We start from the raw sequence: 22,368 nt of genomic DNA on the forward strand, positions 1-22,368 counted from the left end.
ATGTTCCAAAATTTCAGCATAACAAGAAGATTTAGGTACTCAGGCTAATTTAAACATGGAGGCATCATTAGAAATAGAGACCATAATAAAATAGAGTATTGGGGATTTTTAAAATTAAGGTTATTTAATCCAAATCACATTTAGGGTATATGTATTTGTACCAGTTATCAAACTTGGTGTCACAAATAAATTGAACACTAGGTTGACAAAATGTAAAAGATACAGATTAGATTCTAATGTGGATTCTACAGGCTATTAATCCACATACTTTAGGCAAAATATATATATATATAAAATTACAAAAATTTTTCTTTTTTCCTGAATTGATTTTTAGAGATAGCTATGTAATTGACACTCACAAAATAATCAAAAAGTTCTATAACTCCAGTGGATAATTTTGAGGGTAGAAATATTCACTATATTATATTTTAAGGAATACAACTAATTAAAAAATAATTAATTTTGTCTTAATTTTTCCCATTGCTCGTAATGGAAAGTGACATGTAAATACACTTGTCTCTTTCCTCATTGGCACTTACCTACATATCTTTAATAGCTTTATTGTTTTAGCTCTGCCAAGAGATTAGTTAGTAAATTAAGGCAAAACAAATCCTGTGAACAGCTAGAAACTACAATATTAATTTTAGTCAATGTAACTCTAAATAATTTTACACTAACAATGGACCAAACAGAACAAATAAAATATTATTGCAAAAGTAAATAAATAAATAAAGTAGCCTAGGTCAAGTTGTCCTAATGTCCCTAAATAAAGTAATTGACAAAATTAAAGTCTATGATATAGTAAGTGACATAACATATCGTGTATGTGATATCATAATAATATTTCTTCCTTTCCTTCCTCTAGTTACTGAACCCCCTAATTATCTCATTATTTGATCACTTAAAAGTTATTCAACAGATGATTAACATCAGAAACTGAAAGTTCACTGTCTAAAATGATTCAAAATACCACTTTCAATTTTTACTTGTAAATTTAATTTACTTTATAAAAGATGGACTCTCTTTTCAAGAATAACATAAAAATCAATTCATTCTTCTGTATATTAATATTATGTCATTTGTAGTTTAAACTTTTCATCTAATATCAGATTACATGCAGGAGTCTATAATTACTCTGACAGATGTGCTTTAGAAAATGCAAAAATAAAATGTGGAGATTAATATCGACAAATTTACTATTGGGATCAAATGTTTTATTAAGTAAAACGTTTTGTTTAAAATCCTTAGCTTAGTGCAATTTGATAGAAATTCCTGAATATCAGAGCATTTAAAATAGATTCTTAATTTAAACTTGGCATATTTCTTGTAAGATATAATATAATCGAATTGAACATGGCTGTCTGTAAAACTATAAATATGATCAGAAGAGACTCAAACTAAATTAAGTTTTAGCAGCCGTCAATTTATTCTAAGATGACACTGACATAAAAACTGGCTTATTGAGATTTGTAAATCTTATTCTGTAAGTTCTTGCTAGAGAGAGTCTAGAAGTTTTCTGCTCAGACTATGTAGATCAAGACAAAGTTCTTTTATTAGTAACACTATTCAGAAGATGATTTTCTTTTGAATCTATAAATGTAAAATTCTCAAAGTATTTCCAACATGATCTCCCATCTCTAAATTGATTTTATTTCTAAATAAATGTAATTACTTTAAATGTCTAAACTATGTAGTTGAGTCTTATCTAATTCTTTAGTTCCCAGATAGATAGGAGTTAAACAATGGCATCCAAGGCCACTAGGCTTTGCTCTCTATTCTGCCACTGCCAAACTATGTGTCCTGACCTAGGTGTGAGACTCTCATAATAGATGCACTTTTTCATAATTCAGCTTCTCATATAGAGTACCATTTGCAGTTTATATACTGATGCCTTACATACTAGAAGATACATTTCTGAAACCACTGAGAGCATGAAGAAGAGCCATAACAGAAATAACAGAATACACATAAAAACTCTTTAATTTTCAATGCACTCCTTCCCAAATTGGAATAATATGTAAATTCAAATATTTGGAGCACTTCCTTACTTTCTGGCACTACAAGGTGCTCCACGTTCATCCCGTGTATTTCTTTTCCCCATTCTTAGATTGGCCTTTTTTCCAAAGAGCCCAGGTTTCTTTATAAAAAATCCATATCTAAATGCTAGGTGTGCTTCAAGCTAAGGTGGTGTAATTTCTTTAAGGACTTCTCGTCTGACAAGCAAAGAAAAATATGTGCATATGTATGTATGTATTCTTTCCCATGTATATAAATATCTATAAATAGTTCTATATGCAACCATCTGTGTCTATATTAAGATCTACATGAGTTCTTACTTATGTCTCCAACTCTAATCTATTGATACATGATCACTCTAGCCTTCTCCCCCTACCTGTAAACTCTCACTCCAACAATGAAAAACCTGACTTCCACCATCTGACATCTATTATTTAAATGTTCAATTCCATTATATGTGTATAGAGGTAAAATAATTGATAAAGTGTACCTCACAGAGAAACATCTGTATCAATTAAAGTAAAATACATATGTACAGATTTTTTGCTTTTAGTCTTAGAGACTCCATTTATCTTCAAAGTCACCTTGGTCAGCACCCTTTCTCTCCACTCCCTTCAATGAAGTTATTTTATATGTTTGTTTGTAATATAGGTGGAGTTTTTAACATTCTACATTCTATCCTGGGATCTCATAACCTCCTAATTGATATTCTTCATTGCATATATAAAGATTTACTATTCGTGTTTTAAACTCTGGATTTTGACAAATAGGTATTCTGCTGTTGGATGGAGTGTTCTATAAACGTTAGTGAGATCAAGTTCAGTGATAGTGCTGTTCGGTTCAACTAATGATTTTATTGTTGGCTTGATGCATCAATTATTGAAAGAAGAGTGTGGAAATTTCAACTATAATACTGAAATTATCTACTTTTTTGCTTTCAGTTTTTACAAGAAATAATTAAATAATTAAGTTTCTGAATCAGTTGGTTTTAAGAAAAATAAAGTATTCTTGATGGGACCGACCTAATCAGGAGTGCCCTAATATGGATGGATGATTTTACAACTTTAAAGATGGATGTTTATTTTCAAGTCATTGGATTCATTCATTCATGCCTTTATTCATTCAATATTTATCAATATTTATTCTGTACCTACATAAACCTGACTGCAAAATTGGCTAGAGATTGACACTGTTCTAAAAAAAAAAAAGGTTTAATTATGAAGATTGATGCTAATGATTTTTTGTAACTTATGTTCAAAAGGTTATGAAGGAGAATTCTCTGGCAACTGAGGTGATAGCAGATGAATTTTGAAAAATGTGATAATTGCCATATTATTTGCCTAAGCTTACATATATGGCAGAAAATTTGTGGAGGAACGTTAGCTGCATGCAAATCAGAAGTGAGGGCTATACAGTTGATTATTCATTCATTCAGTATTTAAATAATTCAAAATATATTTATTGAGAACCTAATATTTGGAAGACCTTATCATAGATGAAAGTATTACATAGATGGATAATGCCCAGGAGATCTCAGAGTATGTTGGGGAAGACAGTTGCACAGTTGTAGTACTATGGGAAGTAAGGGAAGCGATATTAGGTTTCAAAGTGAGTCTGCATTATTTTGCTGATGTTTCTGGGAAAACATTTATGGAAGATGTGTGGTAGTTTGTGTGTACAGGTTTTTTTTTTTCAGCACTCATTCCTCTCTCCTTAAAGTTAAAGCATTTAGAAAGCTAAAGCAAAACCAAACAAGCAATGAAACTCCCTTTGAGCCAGTGTTCTGGATACAGCTTAGACCACTTTCCCATTGTATGCAAGTGTATCAGCTTAGAAGGTTAATAAGTCAGAGCCCATCCTGCTATTGTTAATTCTGGCAGCAACTAAAGCCACAGAGATGGCAGTTTTAGAAGTAGTGGAAGTGACAGGACATCATGTTCTCGTGTCTAAGCACCAATCTGTGGACGTGAGAAGCTTAAAGCTTTGGTAATAGGAGCATCTCCCGGAACCAAGGTTGTAGGAATTTTTCTGTGTCTTTAAATTCAATAACCCCAGACTTTCCTCCATGCCTTCAGACACAAGCACACTTCAGCTATTCCAGCTTTTCTGTGTATGTTTCAGTGTAATTTCTGCTTGAGATACCCACTGTGGTTCCTTTTTCCTTCTCAAAACCCTGAAAAATGTGGTAATTAATTGTTTTGAAGAAAGTCACTAGGCCAACAAAACTGGAGTAAAGAGTCAACATTCTCTGCCCATCCCACCCCTACCAAAGGTTATGAGTAGAAGTGTAAAGAGTACACAAATTTAAGCATAATCTAAGTTTTACTCGTCTGGAACACAGAGTGGTTATGGAACAAATCAGGGCCCTATGGGGCCTTCCTGGGACAGACCCCCCTGCCCATGTCTTCTGCCTGCCTCTGTAGAGAAGCTGTAGTTTCCCAGGCCTCTCCTGAGTCACAAAAGCCTGACTCAAGAATTCATGATTAAAAGGATGTAGTGACAGGGCTTCTTCCCTGGTGGCGCAGTGGCTGAGAATCCGCCTGCCAATGCAGGGGACACGGGTTCGAGCCCTGATCCGGGAAGATCCCACATGCTGTGGAACAACTAAGCCCGTGAGCCGCAACTAAGCCCATGAGCCACAACTACTGAGCCCGCGTGCCACAACTACTGAAGCCCGCACGCCTAGAGCCCGTGCTCCGCAACAAGAAAAGCCACCGCAATGAGAAGCCTGCCCACTGCAACGAAAGAGTAGCTCCCGCTCGCCGCAACTAGAGAAAGCCTGCGCCCAGCAACGAAGACCCAACACAGCCAAAAATAAATAAATTAATTAATTAATTTAAAAAAAAAAGGATGTAGTGACAAAAATAGCAGTTGGGCCAGGAGAACTGGTAAGAATTTAAGCAGTAAATCAGCCATATGGCAGTCACAGAGTCTTTGGTTTTTCTCTGAAGTACCTAGGTGACAGTATCTGATACATGTTTCGTGTGTTGTTTGGCAGATGCTACAACCCACACCAAATGGAGGAAGTTAACTACTTGATGACCAGGAGCACATAGCCCGCACACCTACTAGAGCCTAAGGACTGATAAGGTTAACCCTTGTGACACCCCTCTGTTACCTCACCTTCAACCAATCAGAGAATTGTGCACAAGCTGATCATATACCCTCCAACTCCCCTCCCTCACCTGACCTTTAAAAATGCTCTTCTGAAACCCATTGAGAGTTTAGGTTTTTTGAGTATTAGCTGCCCTGGACTTCTTGTATGGCACCTTACAATAAACACTGCACTTTCCTTCACCACAACCCATTGTCAGTAGATTGACTTTACTGTGCGTGGGTGAGTGGACCCAAGCTTGGTTAGGTAACAGTTAAGTGAGCATAACAGGAGCATGTGATTGCAGAGTTAAATAGTAACCAAAAGACTGAAATGTTTATGCATCATACAAAGGAATTTTGACTTTATATTTCAGCAGCACACCTGGAGTCAAACGGTACTGCCATTGAGAATGTGTTCCCCGTGATGCAGAGTCTCGGGGAACAAGGTGCAGGCAGATCAGAAACACTTTATAAAGAACGTGGCGGGGGGGGTTGCTTCCCCGTCTGCCCAGCCCGCTGACTTGCCGGCCCAATGTGCCGACATTTACAGCGCCGTTTGTCTCAAACCTTGTTTTTCTTTTCTAATCCTGAAATAAAGTTCAGGAAGGATAAAAATACAAGCCTGCTCCTCATTTATTAATTCTAAAACTATGTTTTGAATGTCTTTGTACTACGCTAGATATGGAAGATAGATGACTAAGATAGATAACATCCCTGACTTCATAGAGTTTACTGTCATTAAGTAAGAGAACTTTTATGAATATCATCAGGCAAATGAATAACAATTATAAACAATAAAATATGCAATACCATATGAGTAATATAAGCAAACATAAGGGTGTGATGTTATGTTTTGTGTTGGTCATGTAATTTGGCTTTAAGGTGAGGTAGTTCTAAGACATTCCTGAGGAAAAGGCAATTCAGCTGAGAACTGATGAATGGCTCTGAAATCACCATCCAAAGACCAAGGAAAACCAGTTCTAGGTAGAAAAAATGGCATGTGTAAGGACCCTAAACTAAGATAGAGCTTAGCTTTCAGATGAACTGAACATAAGGTCCTGGTGGTTAGAATATAGAGATTGAGGGGAAGTAAGCAGAATAAATATGGAATGGCAAGTAAAGATTTACAGGCCAGGTTAAGAGTTTTGCATTTTATTCTAAATGTACTGAAAAGGTTCTCAATGTATGTTAAGCATGGGAATTCACTGATCAGAGTTATTGAAAATTGTTTCATTACAATTTCAAGAGTAAATTGGGTAGAATTACCAGGGATTGAACTGTCCAAAGCAAAACGAGACAGCTAATTTAAAAAAATACTGCAATAATTCAGGTGAAATTGATCACAGTGGCTCAAACTACTGTTTGTAATAAGGGAAAATAAAACGGGTGCAGTTATATATTGATAAGAGTAAATTGACAAGACTACATGATAGATTGGATGTGCAGAGTAACAGAAGTGAAGTGCCAAAACAGCTTTCTGGAAAAAACGTGTTTAAAAAAGAACCTCATCCTGAGCTAGGTTATATAATTGTGAGCAGATGGGAATATAGTTGGTTCAATAAGGTAAGTTTGTAATGACTAAAGTAGATCTGTTCTGGAGATATACACTTTGGGGCCTCTAAGTATAAATGAGATTTAAAGCCATGGGAGAGAATGTATTTTCCTAGGGAGAAAGTTGGCATAAGAAGAAAAGAAGACATAAGATTAAATGCATAGGAAATTCAAATTTATTGACACTTGTACAGAGATGAGATAACAAAGGAGACTGAAAATGAGTCACCAGAGAGAGAGAGAGAAGTAAGAGTAGAATGTGACAGAAGGCAAGGAACTGGGCTGCCTCAGGAATGGGGAAATGGGAAAGAAAGAACAGTAACCAGAGATTACAGCAATATGGAGATACTCTACTCAGATTAGGTTAGGTTGCTTACTGCTTTATAATGAAAATCTTTTACAGGAAGTAATAAAACTGAGAAGTAAGGTTATAGAAAAGCACATGATTTAACAAACAAAGTAAAATAAAATTAATAAAACAAAATAAAGAAGAAGTTTAGGAAATGGAGAACAAATATTTTTAAAGATGATGATATATCTTCTCAAGGTACAATCTTTGTCTCTCTTTTATTATTTTTTAAGTTTTCAGATTTAAAAGTAATGGGTTCTCACTTTCCTAAATTATTTTATCATTTGTTACATAAGAAGTAATTCCTCATTATTCAATCCGCAGGGGGTCACATAACTGTTAAAACATTATTAAAATTATTGGAACTATTAATCCAATGACCTGATCCACTTACCTGTCTACACTGATTATTATCAGTTAAAAAAATGTCTATTAAATGATGATTACTTGTAGAGGAGTGGTTTTATCCTCCACATTTACATACACATAATAATATGAATTAGTTTTATTAGCAAAACAAACAAGAAAACACAATGAAGAATAATATAAAAAGCAAGATTTACAAGTGACATATAGAAAAATGCATGCCTCTAACAATTTGGGGTACTTGTGCTATAGTAGTCTCTTAATTGATATAATTCATTTTTTCATCCTGGAGTTACTTAGATTAAATTGCTATCTAAAGCATTATAATGAAATGTATGATTAAGTTTAAAAACATGATGAATTTATTTTTAATTGGCCCACTTCAATAGTGTCAGAAAGCAGTAGAGTGAAGTAAATTCTTCTGGGAATTCACCCGTTTACCACCTGAGACCATCTCTCCTGATCACAAATCAATATTTCTTTCACTCATCAGTGATCATAAAACTTTTCAATAATTCTAATTTTAAAGAATGATTACAGTGAGTATATAGTCATTGATATCTTAAAGGTTACAGCTAAAATGAACACAAAGTTCATTTTATCTTTAATGAGTGAGCCTTTTTGAAAAGTCAAGCAGTTTTCCTCTGACAAAACTTTATGCATTAAGGTTATATATTTGACTGACCATAAAAACTCTACTAAAATAATTTGTATCTTCTATGAATCTAGTGATATACCAAGATGAGATAGTCTCTTAGGTTTCCACTGGGGGCTTCAATAATCAGTATACGTGCCAGAGGATGAGGTTAATCATTTACAAAAGAGAAGAAGTGACAAATTACAGGGTTCTGAGATATATTTACAAAAAGGAATCATATACTGTGCACGGGGGGCAGTGAGGGTTTATGGGTCCCCGATACTTGAAGAGAAGCAGTTAGGAAGCAAATTGAAGAGACTGAATTAGGAAGGGACCTGTCAGACAATGCTGAAGTCCTCTGTGGGTTTTACATCCACGGATTTATGGTGGTTCAAATATGCCCTATCTTGTTCTTCCTGAGTTTTGTCGTTATTGTTGTTGCTGTGTTTGAGGGAAGTTAGATGCAGAATATGGGCAAATGAAGTGTTACTGAAATGATGAAAAAATTAAATAAACAATCAACTAAAGGAACAAAAAGACTGATAGCTTGGAGGAAAGTAGAGGTATAAATGACTTTGAAGTTGGATTAAAGCTGAAGAACAAATTTAGAAGTTTAACCAACTTATTAGAAGAAGAAGATTTAAAGTGAAAAAGCTTCAGTTAATCTAACAGTTACTTGAAATGAAATGGGAAAATATGTAATGGCAGGTATGAGTGGTTGAAGTTAATGTGGGAGAAGCTCAGTAAATGTGAGGTGGTGAAGAACCTAAAAGACTAAGATGTTGGAGGGGCCATTCTCACTGACATTAAAACCAACCTCATATTGAAATGTCTTGGAATGTAGAAATAAGACCTCAAGAGAGGGGCCAAGTCTCCTATGAAGTGGAAAGATTGACTCAGATTTCCTGGGATTACAGAAATGAAGGTGAAGGTGATGATAGTAGGGGAATGCTACAGGTCTTCAAATTTTTTCTTCTTGTACCTATTGTTTCTTTATATTTTTATTTGGTTTTATAAGAGGTTGTGGGAACTAATGGTATGGGAAAAGTCAAACAAACAAAACAAAAAACAATACTGAGGAATGAGGGCATCGCATCACTTCCTAAACTGAGACACACTAAAGACGTTGATGTCTTTGTGGGAGATCCAGAATGAAGTTGTGGAAGCAGGGGAAATGCCTGGACAGTTTCACAGCATAGAAGGATGTCATTAGAAAATGCCAGCTTCAGGAAGTACACTGAGAATTAGGGAAGCTGGGAGTTATGAGTCTCGAGATGCTGATGTACAGAGCACCAAACAACTGGGGAGAACTTACTGTGTGCCAGGATGGATGAAAATATCAAAGACAGGAATGACGAATGTAGGAAAAATTGCACAGTTGCATTGTTGGGCTATAAAGGAAATGTGAGAAAAAGTACAAGAGACATCTTGGTCAGTTTTTTCTTAAGTAATTACACAGTTGGGAGGAAAAATATTAGGCTCCCTGAAAAGAGAGGATGTCTCAAGGAATACAGGACAGGAGAATTTATTGGCAAAACTGCATGTTAAGTTTATAAATTAGAACAGAGGAAACGATCAGGATCAGCCCTTGTAAAATATTTAATTTCTTACTAAGAAAGGTGATCATTAGCTGTTTGAGTAAATGCAGCTTCACATGAGATTAGGTTGTTGCTTTAGCTTAACTACAACTCTCAAACAGAGGCATTTGCATTTTCATGGAAAGCTTATGAAGAAAAAAGATTTTAAGAAAGAAGTAGGGACGAAAGAAAGGAAAAGGGGAGAAGTATCCAAAGTAGAACTTAAATCACAAAAACATCCAGCAATTTTTAAACAATGAATGAGTTGAGCCAAATATAGGTAGCTATCTCTCATAGCTAAGAAAATCACTGAGGAAAAATCCAGCCACAGTTTTAAAGACTCTCAGTTTATTAACTATTTTGTTCTCTGTGTTCCACAACAACATTATATGCTTTCATTGTAATTCAAAAGGGTGTGGGAATTGGACATAAAAAAAAAAAAAAAAAAAGATTTGTGCAGTGGAAATCATAGTATGGCATGCAAACCACACAAAAATGTTTCAACATGAATTGTAAATATCTGCACATCCCCTATCCCAGTGTACAGTCCTCTCCTCTCTAAAGAGTCCCTAACATCTTTCAAACTGAATTGATTCCTTAATTCTCTATATTCCCCTAGTTCATTTTGGGGGTTAACAAAAAAATTTTTAAGATTGAAATAAATTATTGGAGAGAGAATATTGGGAGATGAAAAATTCTTCTTTTCCCTTTATTGAGACATTTACTGGTTGATAAAGCCTAAGTAACAAATTCTGTATCTAGTCAACTATTAAACCCTACGGTACAATGAAAATGGAAACAGATCTTGCTTTCTCTTTTTGTTGCTGTACAGGCCAAGCTGAGGAAACTAATGAAAAACTGTTTTTCTACCAGCTTAGGATGGTATTACACTGACTGCTTCATTTCTCCAACTCTGATCAGCTCTGCTCCCATTCATGGCTTTTTATGGTCAACAGTGCTTGCTGGGGGCAATACTGCCACTAAGGACTATGGAAAGCATCTACCTGCCTCCTCTTCCAACCTAAACTTAATGTTTGTGAATATCTACACCGTATCCTGGAGATGACCCTGTTACTGAAGGAAACTCTGGTTCACTGGCTAGATGCACAGCAAAGCCAATCTACTGATGCTGAGTTTGTGGTGAAGGAAAGTATAGAGTTTCTTTGCAGGGCACTAAGCAAGAACAGTGGGTAGCTCATTCTCAAAAGACCTGAAATCCCCAAGGCTTTTAGGCAAGGGTCTTTAAAGACAGTGTTAGGGGAGAGGGTCATAGGAAGCCTAATCATCTCGTGAACCTTCTTCTGATTAGTTGGTGGTGAAGTAGCAGGGTAATGTTTCTGGAATCTCAATCATCAACCTACTGTGTCCAACCAGTTTGGGGTCTCCGTGCTTGCGTTCAGCATATAGTCACCATCCTCTGCTGGGTGAGGGGTTTTAGTTTCTGCAGAACAACTCAAAGATATGCATCAGATTGTTATCTACGTCACTTCCGGGGGAACTAGGAGTCCTGTGACTCTACTATTCTAATCATTAACTGTTTGAGTCTGCTCTGCAGAACTCCACAAAGGCCTAGGACACTAAAGCCTTCTTTCTACAAGCAAGAAACAGGAGTCACAGAGGGGCTTCCATACCCAGGAGGGCCCTGTAGGGTCCTACTTGGTTTCAACCCTCCCGCCTTTTCTTTGATACTCCTCAGTCTTAAAGGGAACAAAGGTGGGACGAGAAAGGGAATAAAGTTTTGGATAGAGAGATTAACCATAAACTCGGCATGGGAACTCAGTTTTAGGGTGTGAAATAAAATTTATATTTTATGGCAAGGCAAGAAAAATTTAAACATAAAAATTCTTCTCTGCCCTTTGGCTTCCCTCTAGCCCTCACTGTGCATTGTGTACTTGCATTTACGCATCAACCAAATCCTCTCCCATCGGCAGGAATACCTGCTCAACCATAAAGAGCAACATTCTCCTAGCATTAACAGGACAACTCCTTACAGATAACATTCCTTCTAGATAAGGTGTCACATGGCGCTTAGATCTGGACTATTTAAACGGTCAATAATATATCATTTAACGTACAGCCCTCTGTCTCAAAAAATTATATAACTGTGCCTTGACTTCCAACAGGTGGAACAGTTCTCAGCTTTCTGAGATGCCCTTCCCATGTTACAATCTTCAAATTTGGCTTGAATAAAAGTTTCCATTTCTTTCTTAGATGGACTGATTAATTTTTCATCCACGGGGGACTCAGTTTCAATTCATTACACCCTCCTTTTGATGCCAAAAGCTCTTCTTCTGTGCACTGGTGCCGAATCAAATCTTGAAGAAAGAGTTTTGGATGAAGTAGAAAAGAATAGCTTTATTGCTTTGCCAGGAAAAGCAGGACACAGCAGCCTCCTGCCCTTCAAAAAACTATGTGACCCAACCCAGGACAGTTTGGTGAGGAGTTTTATAGCAATGTTTCAACGGTGGAGTTGCTGATAGAATTTGGGTGTGTGTAGGGCATGCACACCTTTAATCTGGTCTCAGGTAATCTTTTGATGAGCTTCTCTGGTTCCTTTAATCTGGCCTCAGGTGGTCTTCTCTGGAATGAAGAATGCTGACATCTTCCATTTGTTGGGGGTTTTGGTTCTATAAGGAGCTTAAAGATATCATTATGTGTATCCCTTGAGGCTGAACCAGGACCTGCCCCAAGGCTGCACCATTGTCTCTTGGCTGTTCCTCCCTGTCTCTGCATTCCCTCCATTCCCTGATTAGCAACTGTTTAAATCTGCCCTTAGGAACTCAGGGAAGGTCATGGAGGCTGAAAAGAAAGGCTCTTATGCCCAGGAGTTTGGTTTCGCTTTCTTGCAATTGACAAATAAGGAGGGGAAACCACACCACAAAACATGTAAAAATAAGCAATTAACAACTAATCTGGAGACACATTTATTTCCTGGAGGCTAAAGACACCAAAAAATGCAGTGGCTTTAGTGTCACGGGTTTTCTAGTGCTACTTTGCAACATCAACCCTGACTTTTCTCTGAAAGTGGAAGTGATCTAACTGGATCGACCTCTGTATACATGTTTAAACTCTAACCAGTACCCCCTTTCCATTGTGATTATCAATCTACCCATGAGAGGAAAAAAAGTGTTGATTCTGAGTACCTCGGGGATAATTACTTTGCAATTAAGCATTTAATAACAGATTGTATGTGGTTGCAGAAATATAACTGAAAACAAAATTTCCTGCCAACCTAGAAAACCTCTCCACAAAGGTAGAAGAGAAACAATTTAATTAGTGAATAATCATTAAACCAGAATGTGATGTGTATCACAAGCAATCCACCAAAGAGATTGCAAATTCAGAAAGAAATCTCACCTTATTAGATGGCGAAGCAGATAAAATCTATCTCGTCTTTGTTCTCAAGATACAAACTACAGCTGATCCTCAAGTAGAGGACGAGAGGACTTGACAGCTCTATTTGTCGCATAAAATTCACCTAACATTCACTTGTTAATTGGGGTGACCATCTGTGTCTAATGGCTTTCTCTAATGGAAAAATAAACTTCTCATAGTTTTACAGTTTGGAACTAGGCACCACAGGAGTTAGACTCCTCCCCCACAGATGCTGGGGGGGCGGAGGCAACATATGTCTCGATGTTTGCATTTCAAAGGAATGGCTTCCAAGGATTTGAGAAACACATTCCTGGATTTTTAAGCTGTCAAGAGGCTTATTTATCCTTTAAAAAATTGACTTACATTTCAGGGACTTCCTTGGCCTTGGTGGTGCAGTGGTTAAGAATCCGCCTGCCCATGCAGGGGACACGGGTTCGATCCCTGGTCCGGGGAGATCCCACACGCTGTGGCGCGACTAAGCCTGTGGACCACAACTACTGAGCCTGCGCTCTAGATCCCGCGAGCCACAACTACTGAGCCTGCATGCCATAGCTACTGAGGCCCGCACGCCTAGAGCCCATGCTCCGCCACAAGAGAAGCCACCGCAATGAGAAGCCCGTGCACCGCAATGAAGAGTAACCCCTGCTCCCCACAACTAGAGAAAGCCGCATGCAGCAACGAAGAACCAACGCAGCCAAAAATAAAATAAATAAATTTAAAAAATAATTGACTTACATTTCAAAGAGAGAGAGAACGTAATTACACATTTTCTAAAGTAAATGCTCTAAGAAAAGGGAGGGGTGTCTCCTTTATTTTTAACAGGGAGAATTAAGTCTATTAATTTTATTATGTATTTGCCTTCACAACATATATATTCTTTACCCACCCAAAAAACAAAACTTTCCAAAATTACATTTTTGACTTCTCTACCAGGTCTATCCTCCCAGGAAGATATAAATATCCTGAGCCCATTAGGCCATGGCCTTCTTGTAGCAGACGCCACTGGTGCCCGAGCACTTTCCCTCGTTTGCTGTGATTACACTCGCCCTGCAGCAGACGGTCTGTGTAACTTGAGACTCACTTCACAAGGATACCTCTCATCTCTTTCTGCTTTCTGCTCCCTCTCACAGCTGGAGCCCATTCAGCCTCATTCAAGCAGAGCATAAAAGCAGGGAAGTTGTTATCAACCCCAGAAAAAGCCTTCAGTGAGGTGCAAGGACTGAAGGATAAATTTGTCAGCCTTCAACTTGCAGTGGCTTTAGGTAAGCCTCTCAGGAGTCCTTAGCAGAACTGAGAACCTACTGCCCTCAGCATCACCCACAATAATGCATCTTATATTAGCTTTGCATATTTATGTCTCTTATTTCCGCCCCGCCCCGCTACCTTACTCTGGCTCTCTCTAGGCACAGCCCTGAAAGATCCTCTAGTTTTGAAAACTCAAGTGTTTAAATTGGGCCCACCTACATAATCCATGATAATCTTCCCATCTCAAGGTTCATAACATTAATAACATCGGCAAAGCTTCATTTGTCAAGAGGTAACATATTCTCAGGTTCTGGAGATTAGGGTGTAATCATCTTTGAGGGACCATTATTTCGTCTACCTTAATACGTACAGGCAAGTTCTGTCCATTTATCTGTACATTTCCTCTGAGTAACAGAAAGTGATGCATATGGTAGGGTTCAAAAATATTTGTTGAGTTAGAGATAGATAAGGGAGGATATAATATTTAATTTTTTCATAAAGCATAAAAGCAATAAAAAATAAGATACTCTTAGAAAATTTCAGATATTGAAGGGATTAGAAAATAACTCCCTTATTAGTCAAGAAGGGGTACAGAGCATCTGAAACTTAGGCAAAAGTAATATTGAAAGGTCCTAGGTCTAAATCAGCTATCTATTAAAAGATTTTGCTTACCACCTTTATATTAACAATTGACTAATAGCTTACAGGCTGCTTAGGAAAATTTGTCATTACCACCACAGTAGCTAAAACATTACCTAGGACTTTTGATGAAAAGATCACCTTATTACAATCTGAAGTTCCCCATATCCATGAAAGTTTTATGTAAGGGGTATGTTCAAAATAAAGAAAAGTGGGTTTGTAGGAAAAAATACAAAAGAAAATGGGGTAATGGAAGTGGAATTATAAGAAAATGAGAATTATTGTTTCCAAATAAAGAGATTGTAATTCAGTTATTCTCAACTATTTTCCCTTCCTACTATGTGTCAAGCTCTGGAATATATACAATTTAGGTCTTTGTAACATTGTAGGTAGGGGTATCTTCTCATTGTCTTCAAGTTATTTCTTAGAGCTTCCTGATTTTTGAAACATCTGATCCCCAAATCTCAGCTTTACCCTCAAACATGTTTAAATTAAAGATAAAAGGAAGGAAGGGAATGCAATGTTTCTATTTTTATGCTTTTCTGCAACATAAATTCAGAAATGGGAAAAAGATAAATTTGTCATCAGATAATAGATGCAGAAATTTATCACCAGGAAATCACAGCGTCACTGTCACTCTCTTCTACTTAACCATGTGTTAGGTTCAGGACATAATGTGGTAATTGCCACCTTACTCCTAAAGATAGCTGTGCCACCACTGTATTTTATGTTTCCTAATAAACATGCCAGCCTTCTCAAGCTTACATTTTAAATCTCTTTAGCTCATGTATTTCTACTAGATTCTCAAGGCCAAAGTAGATTTTTTTTTTTTTTGAGAAAGTGTTTAATGTGTGAGAAAATGTCCATTCTAGCATTTGCAGTCCCCGCAGGAGTCACAGAATAACAGCACTTTGACTGTTCTAACAGTGACAGCTCTACATCCATTTACTAGAGAGCAGTATTTCTGCTAAGGCTCCCCAGATTAACTCCCCCTTCTCACCCTTCTCATCTGTGACCTTTTGATGATGAATGTGTCACTAATACAAACATTTATCAGCTTTTAAAAGAAGAATCCCTGTCACTACTTGGGAACAGGGCTTGTTTTCCTGTAATATCTGAAATAGATTTATAATATTAAAGTATGATTGAGAATGGTGAAAAATGGTAAGTTTTAATGAGACTGAGCTTTCATTAACCTGAAAACACATGCCTATCAGGGAACTGCCACAGAAACACTTAAATCTCATAAATCAGAGGTTTAATGCCTTGTGGTCAGCAGAATTACATGATAAGCTTTTACAACTATAGATTATCAAATTCTGCAATATTCAAGGAGCATAATCAAGAATTTGTGTGTTTAACATTTTACCCCACATGGGTCTACTGATAGATAGATAATAGAGGCCAGTGATTAAGAGTTTGGTCTCTGCAGTCAGAATATCAGCATTTAAATCCCAGTTCCACCTCTTACTAACCATCTAATTTCAGCAAGTTCCTTAAACTGTAAGAATGAGTTTCCATAGCTGTAGAATATGGAAAATAATTGTACCTATCTCATAGGATTAAATAAGGCAATACATGCCAAATGGCCTACAGTCAGTCCCGAGAAACATTATTTATTATCATCGTTTGCTGCCTGCAAAATTAAAATACAATAAACCTGTCCTTTCAAAACACACCATCTGTACATAGGCAAGCTAGCTCCAAGTAGATCTTTTCTAGTGATTTATTTAGATTGCCCAAAATATTATAGTAAGATTTTCACATCGTGGTTGGTATATACTCAACAGGAACACTGTTATCTTGTTATAATGGCTTAATTGTAACAACAATTCTGTGACTCCTGGAAACCCACAGAGGAAAACTTTTACATTCTACAAAATATATGACAAAGTCTAGGCTAAGAGAGGACATATTTGAGATAAAATCCATATTAAACTACTGACACTCTGGATCTGAGGCTCTATGATTCTTATTATTTGGACAGCCTGAGAAGGCAGGTCAAACAAGATGAGAAGCATGTGGGGAGAAAGTCTGCATGACTTTTTGTAACAGAGAAGGGAGTTAGCAGCTACAGAGTCTTTGTCCTGTGCACCTTAGATCTCCTAAACTAAGACAAAACAAGATAGACAGAGGCTTTCTACTACTAAATTATATGCCGATTTATAGAGCAAAGGCCAAGATCTAGCAATAGGATAAAGCCCAGGGGCTTCAAACTCAGTAGTAAAGTCAAACCTTATGAACAGAAGTAGAATAAAAGGTAGTATTGTCTTCTTATTTAATACTGTTCAAAAATGAATTTCTATTGCTTACCCTCAGATCAGAAGGATATTTCACAAACTATTAAGATTTGTTTAAAATGAAGAATTGAACAGAACATCTGACACTCTTGAGGGGAAAATGTAGTCCATGTGGGTACACATCTTAGCCTCAAAGGAATACAAGTTAGAGCAAATACCTGAATTACAGGTATTAAGTCACCAAAAAGAAAACTGCCTTCTGAGTGTGGACTAGGAGAGTAGTGGAAGATGATTACTTTAAGGCCTAGTATGTGTCTCCACTGTGTTAGAAACTGATCTATGATATCACCTTGAATTTGTGGTTGCAATCCCTGAGAGGTGGCTTCTGAGAGCCCTGTGTAAGCAACTCCATGGCAATGATCAGACCTTCCTGGATAAAAAGTTGGTGAATGTGAACAACCCTCCCTGGCTGAGCTTGAGTGGCCGACCATGAGCACCAGAAGATTCATGAGGCTTAGTGACTGCTGTCAACTGAATTATGACCCCCAAAACTCATGTGTTGAAGCCCCAATCCTCAATATGATAGGTTTTGGAGATGGGACCTTTGGGAATTAATTCCATTTAGATGAGTTCATGAGGGTGGGGCCCTCTTGAAAGAATTAGTGTCCTTATCAGAAGAGACACAAGAGAGCTTGTTCTCTGTCTTTTTCTGCCACATGAAGACATGGAAAGAAGGCAGCTATTTGTAAGCCAGGAAGAGGGTTCTCACCAGAATCCTATCATGTTGACACTCTGACCTTGGACTTCACAGTCTCCTGAACTATGAGAAATAAATTTCTATTGCTTAGGATACCCAGGTTGTGGTGTACATATGACATCCTGGGCTGGCTAAGACAGTGACTAAATGATCCTATGTGAAATATCAGGAAGCTCAATCACCATAGTGGGTTTCCAAATCAAGGGCATTACAGTGTGAGTCATACCCACCCTGCTATGCCACTTGGTCTTTAACATGGGTCCTAACAGAGGCTGGTGGTGACCTTCCCATGATTCCCATGTCTTGACAAACTCAGAGCTCCAGAAATTTGTAGTTGGTCTGGATTTACCATCTTCCCAGTGTTGGACTTGAGAGGGAAAGTCATAGCCCTCCAAGCTCTCATTAGAAAGATTATGAATTCACTATTGCCGTATTTAAAGTGGAGATCTGGGTACACAGATCTATGAAGAGTTTTTTAAAGGTGATTCTAAGGTGGTAATCAGCGAACAAGAGTAACGAGAATCAGTAGAAAGGTGATGACATAATAGCCAGATTTCCTAGGTAAAATTTTTGACCTGCCACTAATTTGCGTAACAAGGTTCTTAACTGCCCTGTGCCTTAAGAAAATGCACCTTTTAGAATATGCAGGGCATGCCATAATGTTGTTTTTAGGATGAAATAATACATGCAAAGGACTTAGCTTAATGCCTGGCACATAGTAGTTACTATAGAAATGTCAGCTGCTAATACTGACTTGAGATTTCGCGATAAATCCTAAGGTAGAGAATGCCTCGTGTTGTCAAATTGACTGATGAGATGCCCCTGCAAGATGTAGACAGTTGTGGGTGGAATATCCCCTTTCACATTATCAAGACTTTTCTGGAAATCCAGGACCACGTGGGATTTTTCCCTTTAGGGATTATTTGTGTTAACTGAGGCCTTCTTTAAAGGGGATGTCTTAACAAAGTAAACTTTGAGGACAAGACAATGTCTTAGGTGTCCAAGAGCTAGTCTATTGCTGGACAGCCAGTGTTTGCTGGTTTGATGACATCTGTCAAGGGGACAACATCTGAGAGAAGTGATTTATTTATCTCTCATGCAATTATAAAAGCTGCTCATCTGTATTTATTTATTAATTATGAAGTAATTTTCCTCTATGGAAACTTACAGGAGAAAGGACGATAAGCATCTATATATTTAACACCCAGATCTATCAAATCCTCATGCTCTTTCATAATTAAGTGGACATTGTTGAAGACCCCATAGACCAATCTCTAATCCCATCTTCATCTGTTCCCATCAGACGTAACCACTATCCAAAGATGCTGTTCATCATCTGCAGAATTTTCTATTTCACTTGACTACGTATGTGTTTATATATAACAAATATATGATATTTTTAATTTTCATGACATTTTATATAACAGTATTTGATAGCCAGCCTCAAAGATGGACTCTAGTTATCTTTGCCTACTAGTAAACCTGCCCTTGAGTAGTTTCTTCCATTACTGAATAGTAATGTGTAAGTAATGACTAGTCTGTGTAAGCAGTAGACTCTGGGGGAGGTGACAGTTGTGACACCTGAGGTGAGATTATAGAGCCATTACAGCTCTGTCTTGGCCTCTTGTATATATCTTTTTCAAGTGAACCTTCTACCATGTCCTGAGGACACACAGATTGCCATTTGGGGAAGCCCATGTAAGGAGGAACTGAGGCCTCCTACCAACAAACAATGGCACCTTGCTAGCTATGTGAGCAAGCCACCTTGGAATAGGGTGATCAATCACTAAAAGCCAATAGATGATGGTAACCTGAACCAGTACCTGTCTACAATCTCATTCAGACCCTGAGCCAGAACAGCACAGAAACGTCACTCCCGTGTTCCTGACCCACAGAAACTGTGAGAAATGATACAAACATTTTGTTCTTTCAAGCCACTAAATTTTGTAGTTATAGGTTGTACAGAAATAGGTTGATATTGATATTACATGGAATCATGTTGTATATATCTCTTTACATGTTGATCTTTTTTTCACTCAACATTGTCTCTGTTTTAGATTTATTTTGGTTGATGCTTTTATTGCTGTATCATTCATTTCAACTATTTTATTGTATTAGAGCATGATATAACTTTTCTTTGTATTAAAGTATAGAGAGGGAGTTCCCTGGTGGCCTAGTGGTTAGGAGTCTGGGCTTTCACTGCCGTATCCAGGGTTCAATCCCTGGTTAGGGAACTGAGATCCCACAAGCCATGCAGCACGACCAAAAATAAATAAATACATTTTAAAAAAAATGAAGTGTAGAGAAGCATAAGTTGCTTTGAATTATACACTGTAGAATAATTGTCCAATAAAACTCTTGAAACATCTTTCTCTTTAGTGTATATTCAAGATTCTATACGTTATTAACTTAGTAGTGGGATTTATTCTTTGTGACCAGTTACATGTGTCTTACAATTGGCTAGATATTATCAAGTTATTCTCCAAAATATTTGTACAAATATTTATTTGTACAAATTCCTCAAACAATGTATGAGTGTCGCCATGCATCTACATTCCCACCAATAACTGGTGACACTAGACTTTAGTCTTTGCTAATCTGATGTTCTTTTACAATTTTTTTAAATGTATATTTTATTGATCACTAGTGCATTTAAATTCCCTGCTTTATCATAGTAAAGCATGCTAAATATGAGGGAAAAATGCAAGCCAATATCCTACTTCTTATTATTTCAAAAAGGAAAAAATTTTAAGCTATACATACCACTGCAAACACACAAATAACATCCCTAGTACACCTATACATTTAACATGCTGTTATAATGTTATAGTGCATTGCAAAATATTAGAAACATTGTTTACTGTTCACCAGTTTCTTTGAGTGTAATATCTGAGATAAAGTTGTCTTTTACTGACACATGATGTGCTTTTCCCAACACCTGTATTTGATTTAGACATTCTACAGTGAGAATCAGAATACCCCAATATTGTCAAATGAACTCACTGGAAATCTTGGCAGAAAAATCTAAGAACAACTAAGATCGGAAAGAATTTTTCTGGGCTTCAATTCCCACATAATTGCAAGGAGACTTTGGTAAAAAAGTAATGGCATTAGGATGGTTTGATTACTGTAAATCACTCAAAACTAACCAACCTAAGCACCCATCCAGGAAAAGACCATCGTTGCTGAGGACACTAGGGACAATGCAGAAAGAAAATTTCAGATTAAGATATGGAAAGAGAAAAACATGCTAGAGGAAGCTCTAGAGCCATTGGTCTAGAAGAGATGATAGGGCCAAGCCTCTACCTCTTAATATATGATAAGATAAATTTGAGATCAAAAGTCAACAAATAGTTACAGAAGGAATTTTGCAATGCTAAAGTCTACAATTAAACCCTTTCCATTATAATAGTTATTATATGTATGCACCTGAGAGTGTAAGAACAACTTCCATAGAGACTACCGAATGTGAAAGGAGAACTGGAAACACACTTTCTCAGTCCAAGGCAGATTAAATCTCCCAAAATTAGTAAGGAAAAATATGCAGTTAGATGGTATAGTCTCTATCACACACTGTTATCTATAAAAAAATACATACTTTTCCTTCCAGTTTTATTGAGATATAAGTGACATGCAGCACTGTATAAATTTAAGGTGTACAGCATAAAGATTTGACTTACAAACATCATGAAATGATCATCACAATAAGTTTGGTGAATATCCATCATCTCATATAGATACAAAATAGAAGAAAAAAAATTTTCCTTGTGATGAGAACTCTTGGGATTTACTATCTTAACAATGTTTATATATAACATACAGCAGTGCTAATTATATTTATCATGTTGTACATTCCACCCCTAGTACTTTTATACCTTATAACTGGAAGTTTGTACCTTTTGACTACATTCATCCAATTGCCCCTCTCCCACTCCCCCTCCTCTGTTAACCACAAATCTGATCTCCTTTTATATGAGTTTGTTTGTTGTTTTTGAAGTATACTTGACCCAGAACACTATGTTAGTTCCTGGTGTACAAAATAGTGATTTTGTATTTCTATACATTTCAAAACGATCACCATGTTAAATCTAGTTACCATCCGTCACCATACAAAGATATTACATTGTTATTGACTATATTCCCCATACTGTACATAGCTGTGACTCATGCATTTTGTAACTGGAAGTTTATACCTCTTAATCTCCCTCACCTATTTCTCTCATCCCCCTAACCCATTCCTCCTCCTCTGGAAACCACCAGTTTGTTCTCTGTATCCATGGCTCTGTTTCTGTTTTGTTATGTTTGCTCATTTGTTTTGTTTTTATGATTCCACATAGAGGTGAAGTCATTCAGTACTTACCTTTCTCTGTCTGACTTATTTCATTTAGCATAATACTCTCTAGGTCCATCCATGTTGTTGCAAATGGCAAGATTTCTTTTTTAAATGGCTGAGTAATATTCTATTTTGTATATTTACCTGATCTTCTTTATCCATTCATTTATCAGTGGACTCGTAGGTT

At 36.9% G+C, this 22,368-nt stretch overlaps 1 long non-coding RNA gene across 21 annotated transcripts in view; it reads left to right on the top strand.

Moving 5' to 3' along the window:
* LOC132362148 (uncharacterized) overlaps positions 1-22,368 on the top strand; it is a 322,664-nt gene that overhangs the window by 298,642 nt on the left and 1,654 nt on the right. For 15 of the 21 annotated variants that reach the window (XR_009502250.1, XR_009502246.1, XR_009502249.1 and 12 more), the window contains one exon: positions 5,015-5,319. The exons of 5 other annotated variants lie outside the window; for them this stretch is intronic. This is a non-coding gene — a long non-coding RNA (uncharacterized LOC132362148). Of the gene's footprint in view, positions 1-5,014; positions 5,320-13,337; positions 13,669-22,368 lie in introns of those variants that run through there. One more of the 21 variants, XR_009502282.1, reaches the window with a different exon arrangement.

This window comes from Balaenoptera ricei, chromosome 3, assembly GCF_028023285.1.
Source record: "Balaenoptera ricei isolate mBalRic1 chromosome 3, mBalRic1.hap2, whole genome shotgun sequence".
NCBI classification, from domain to species: Eukaryota; Metazoa; Chordata; class Mammalia; order Artiodactyla; family Balaenopteridae; genus Balaenoptera; species Balaenoptera ricei.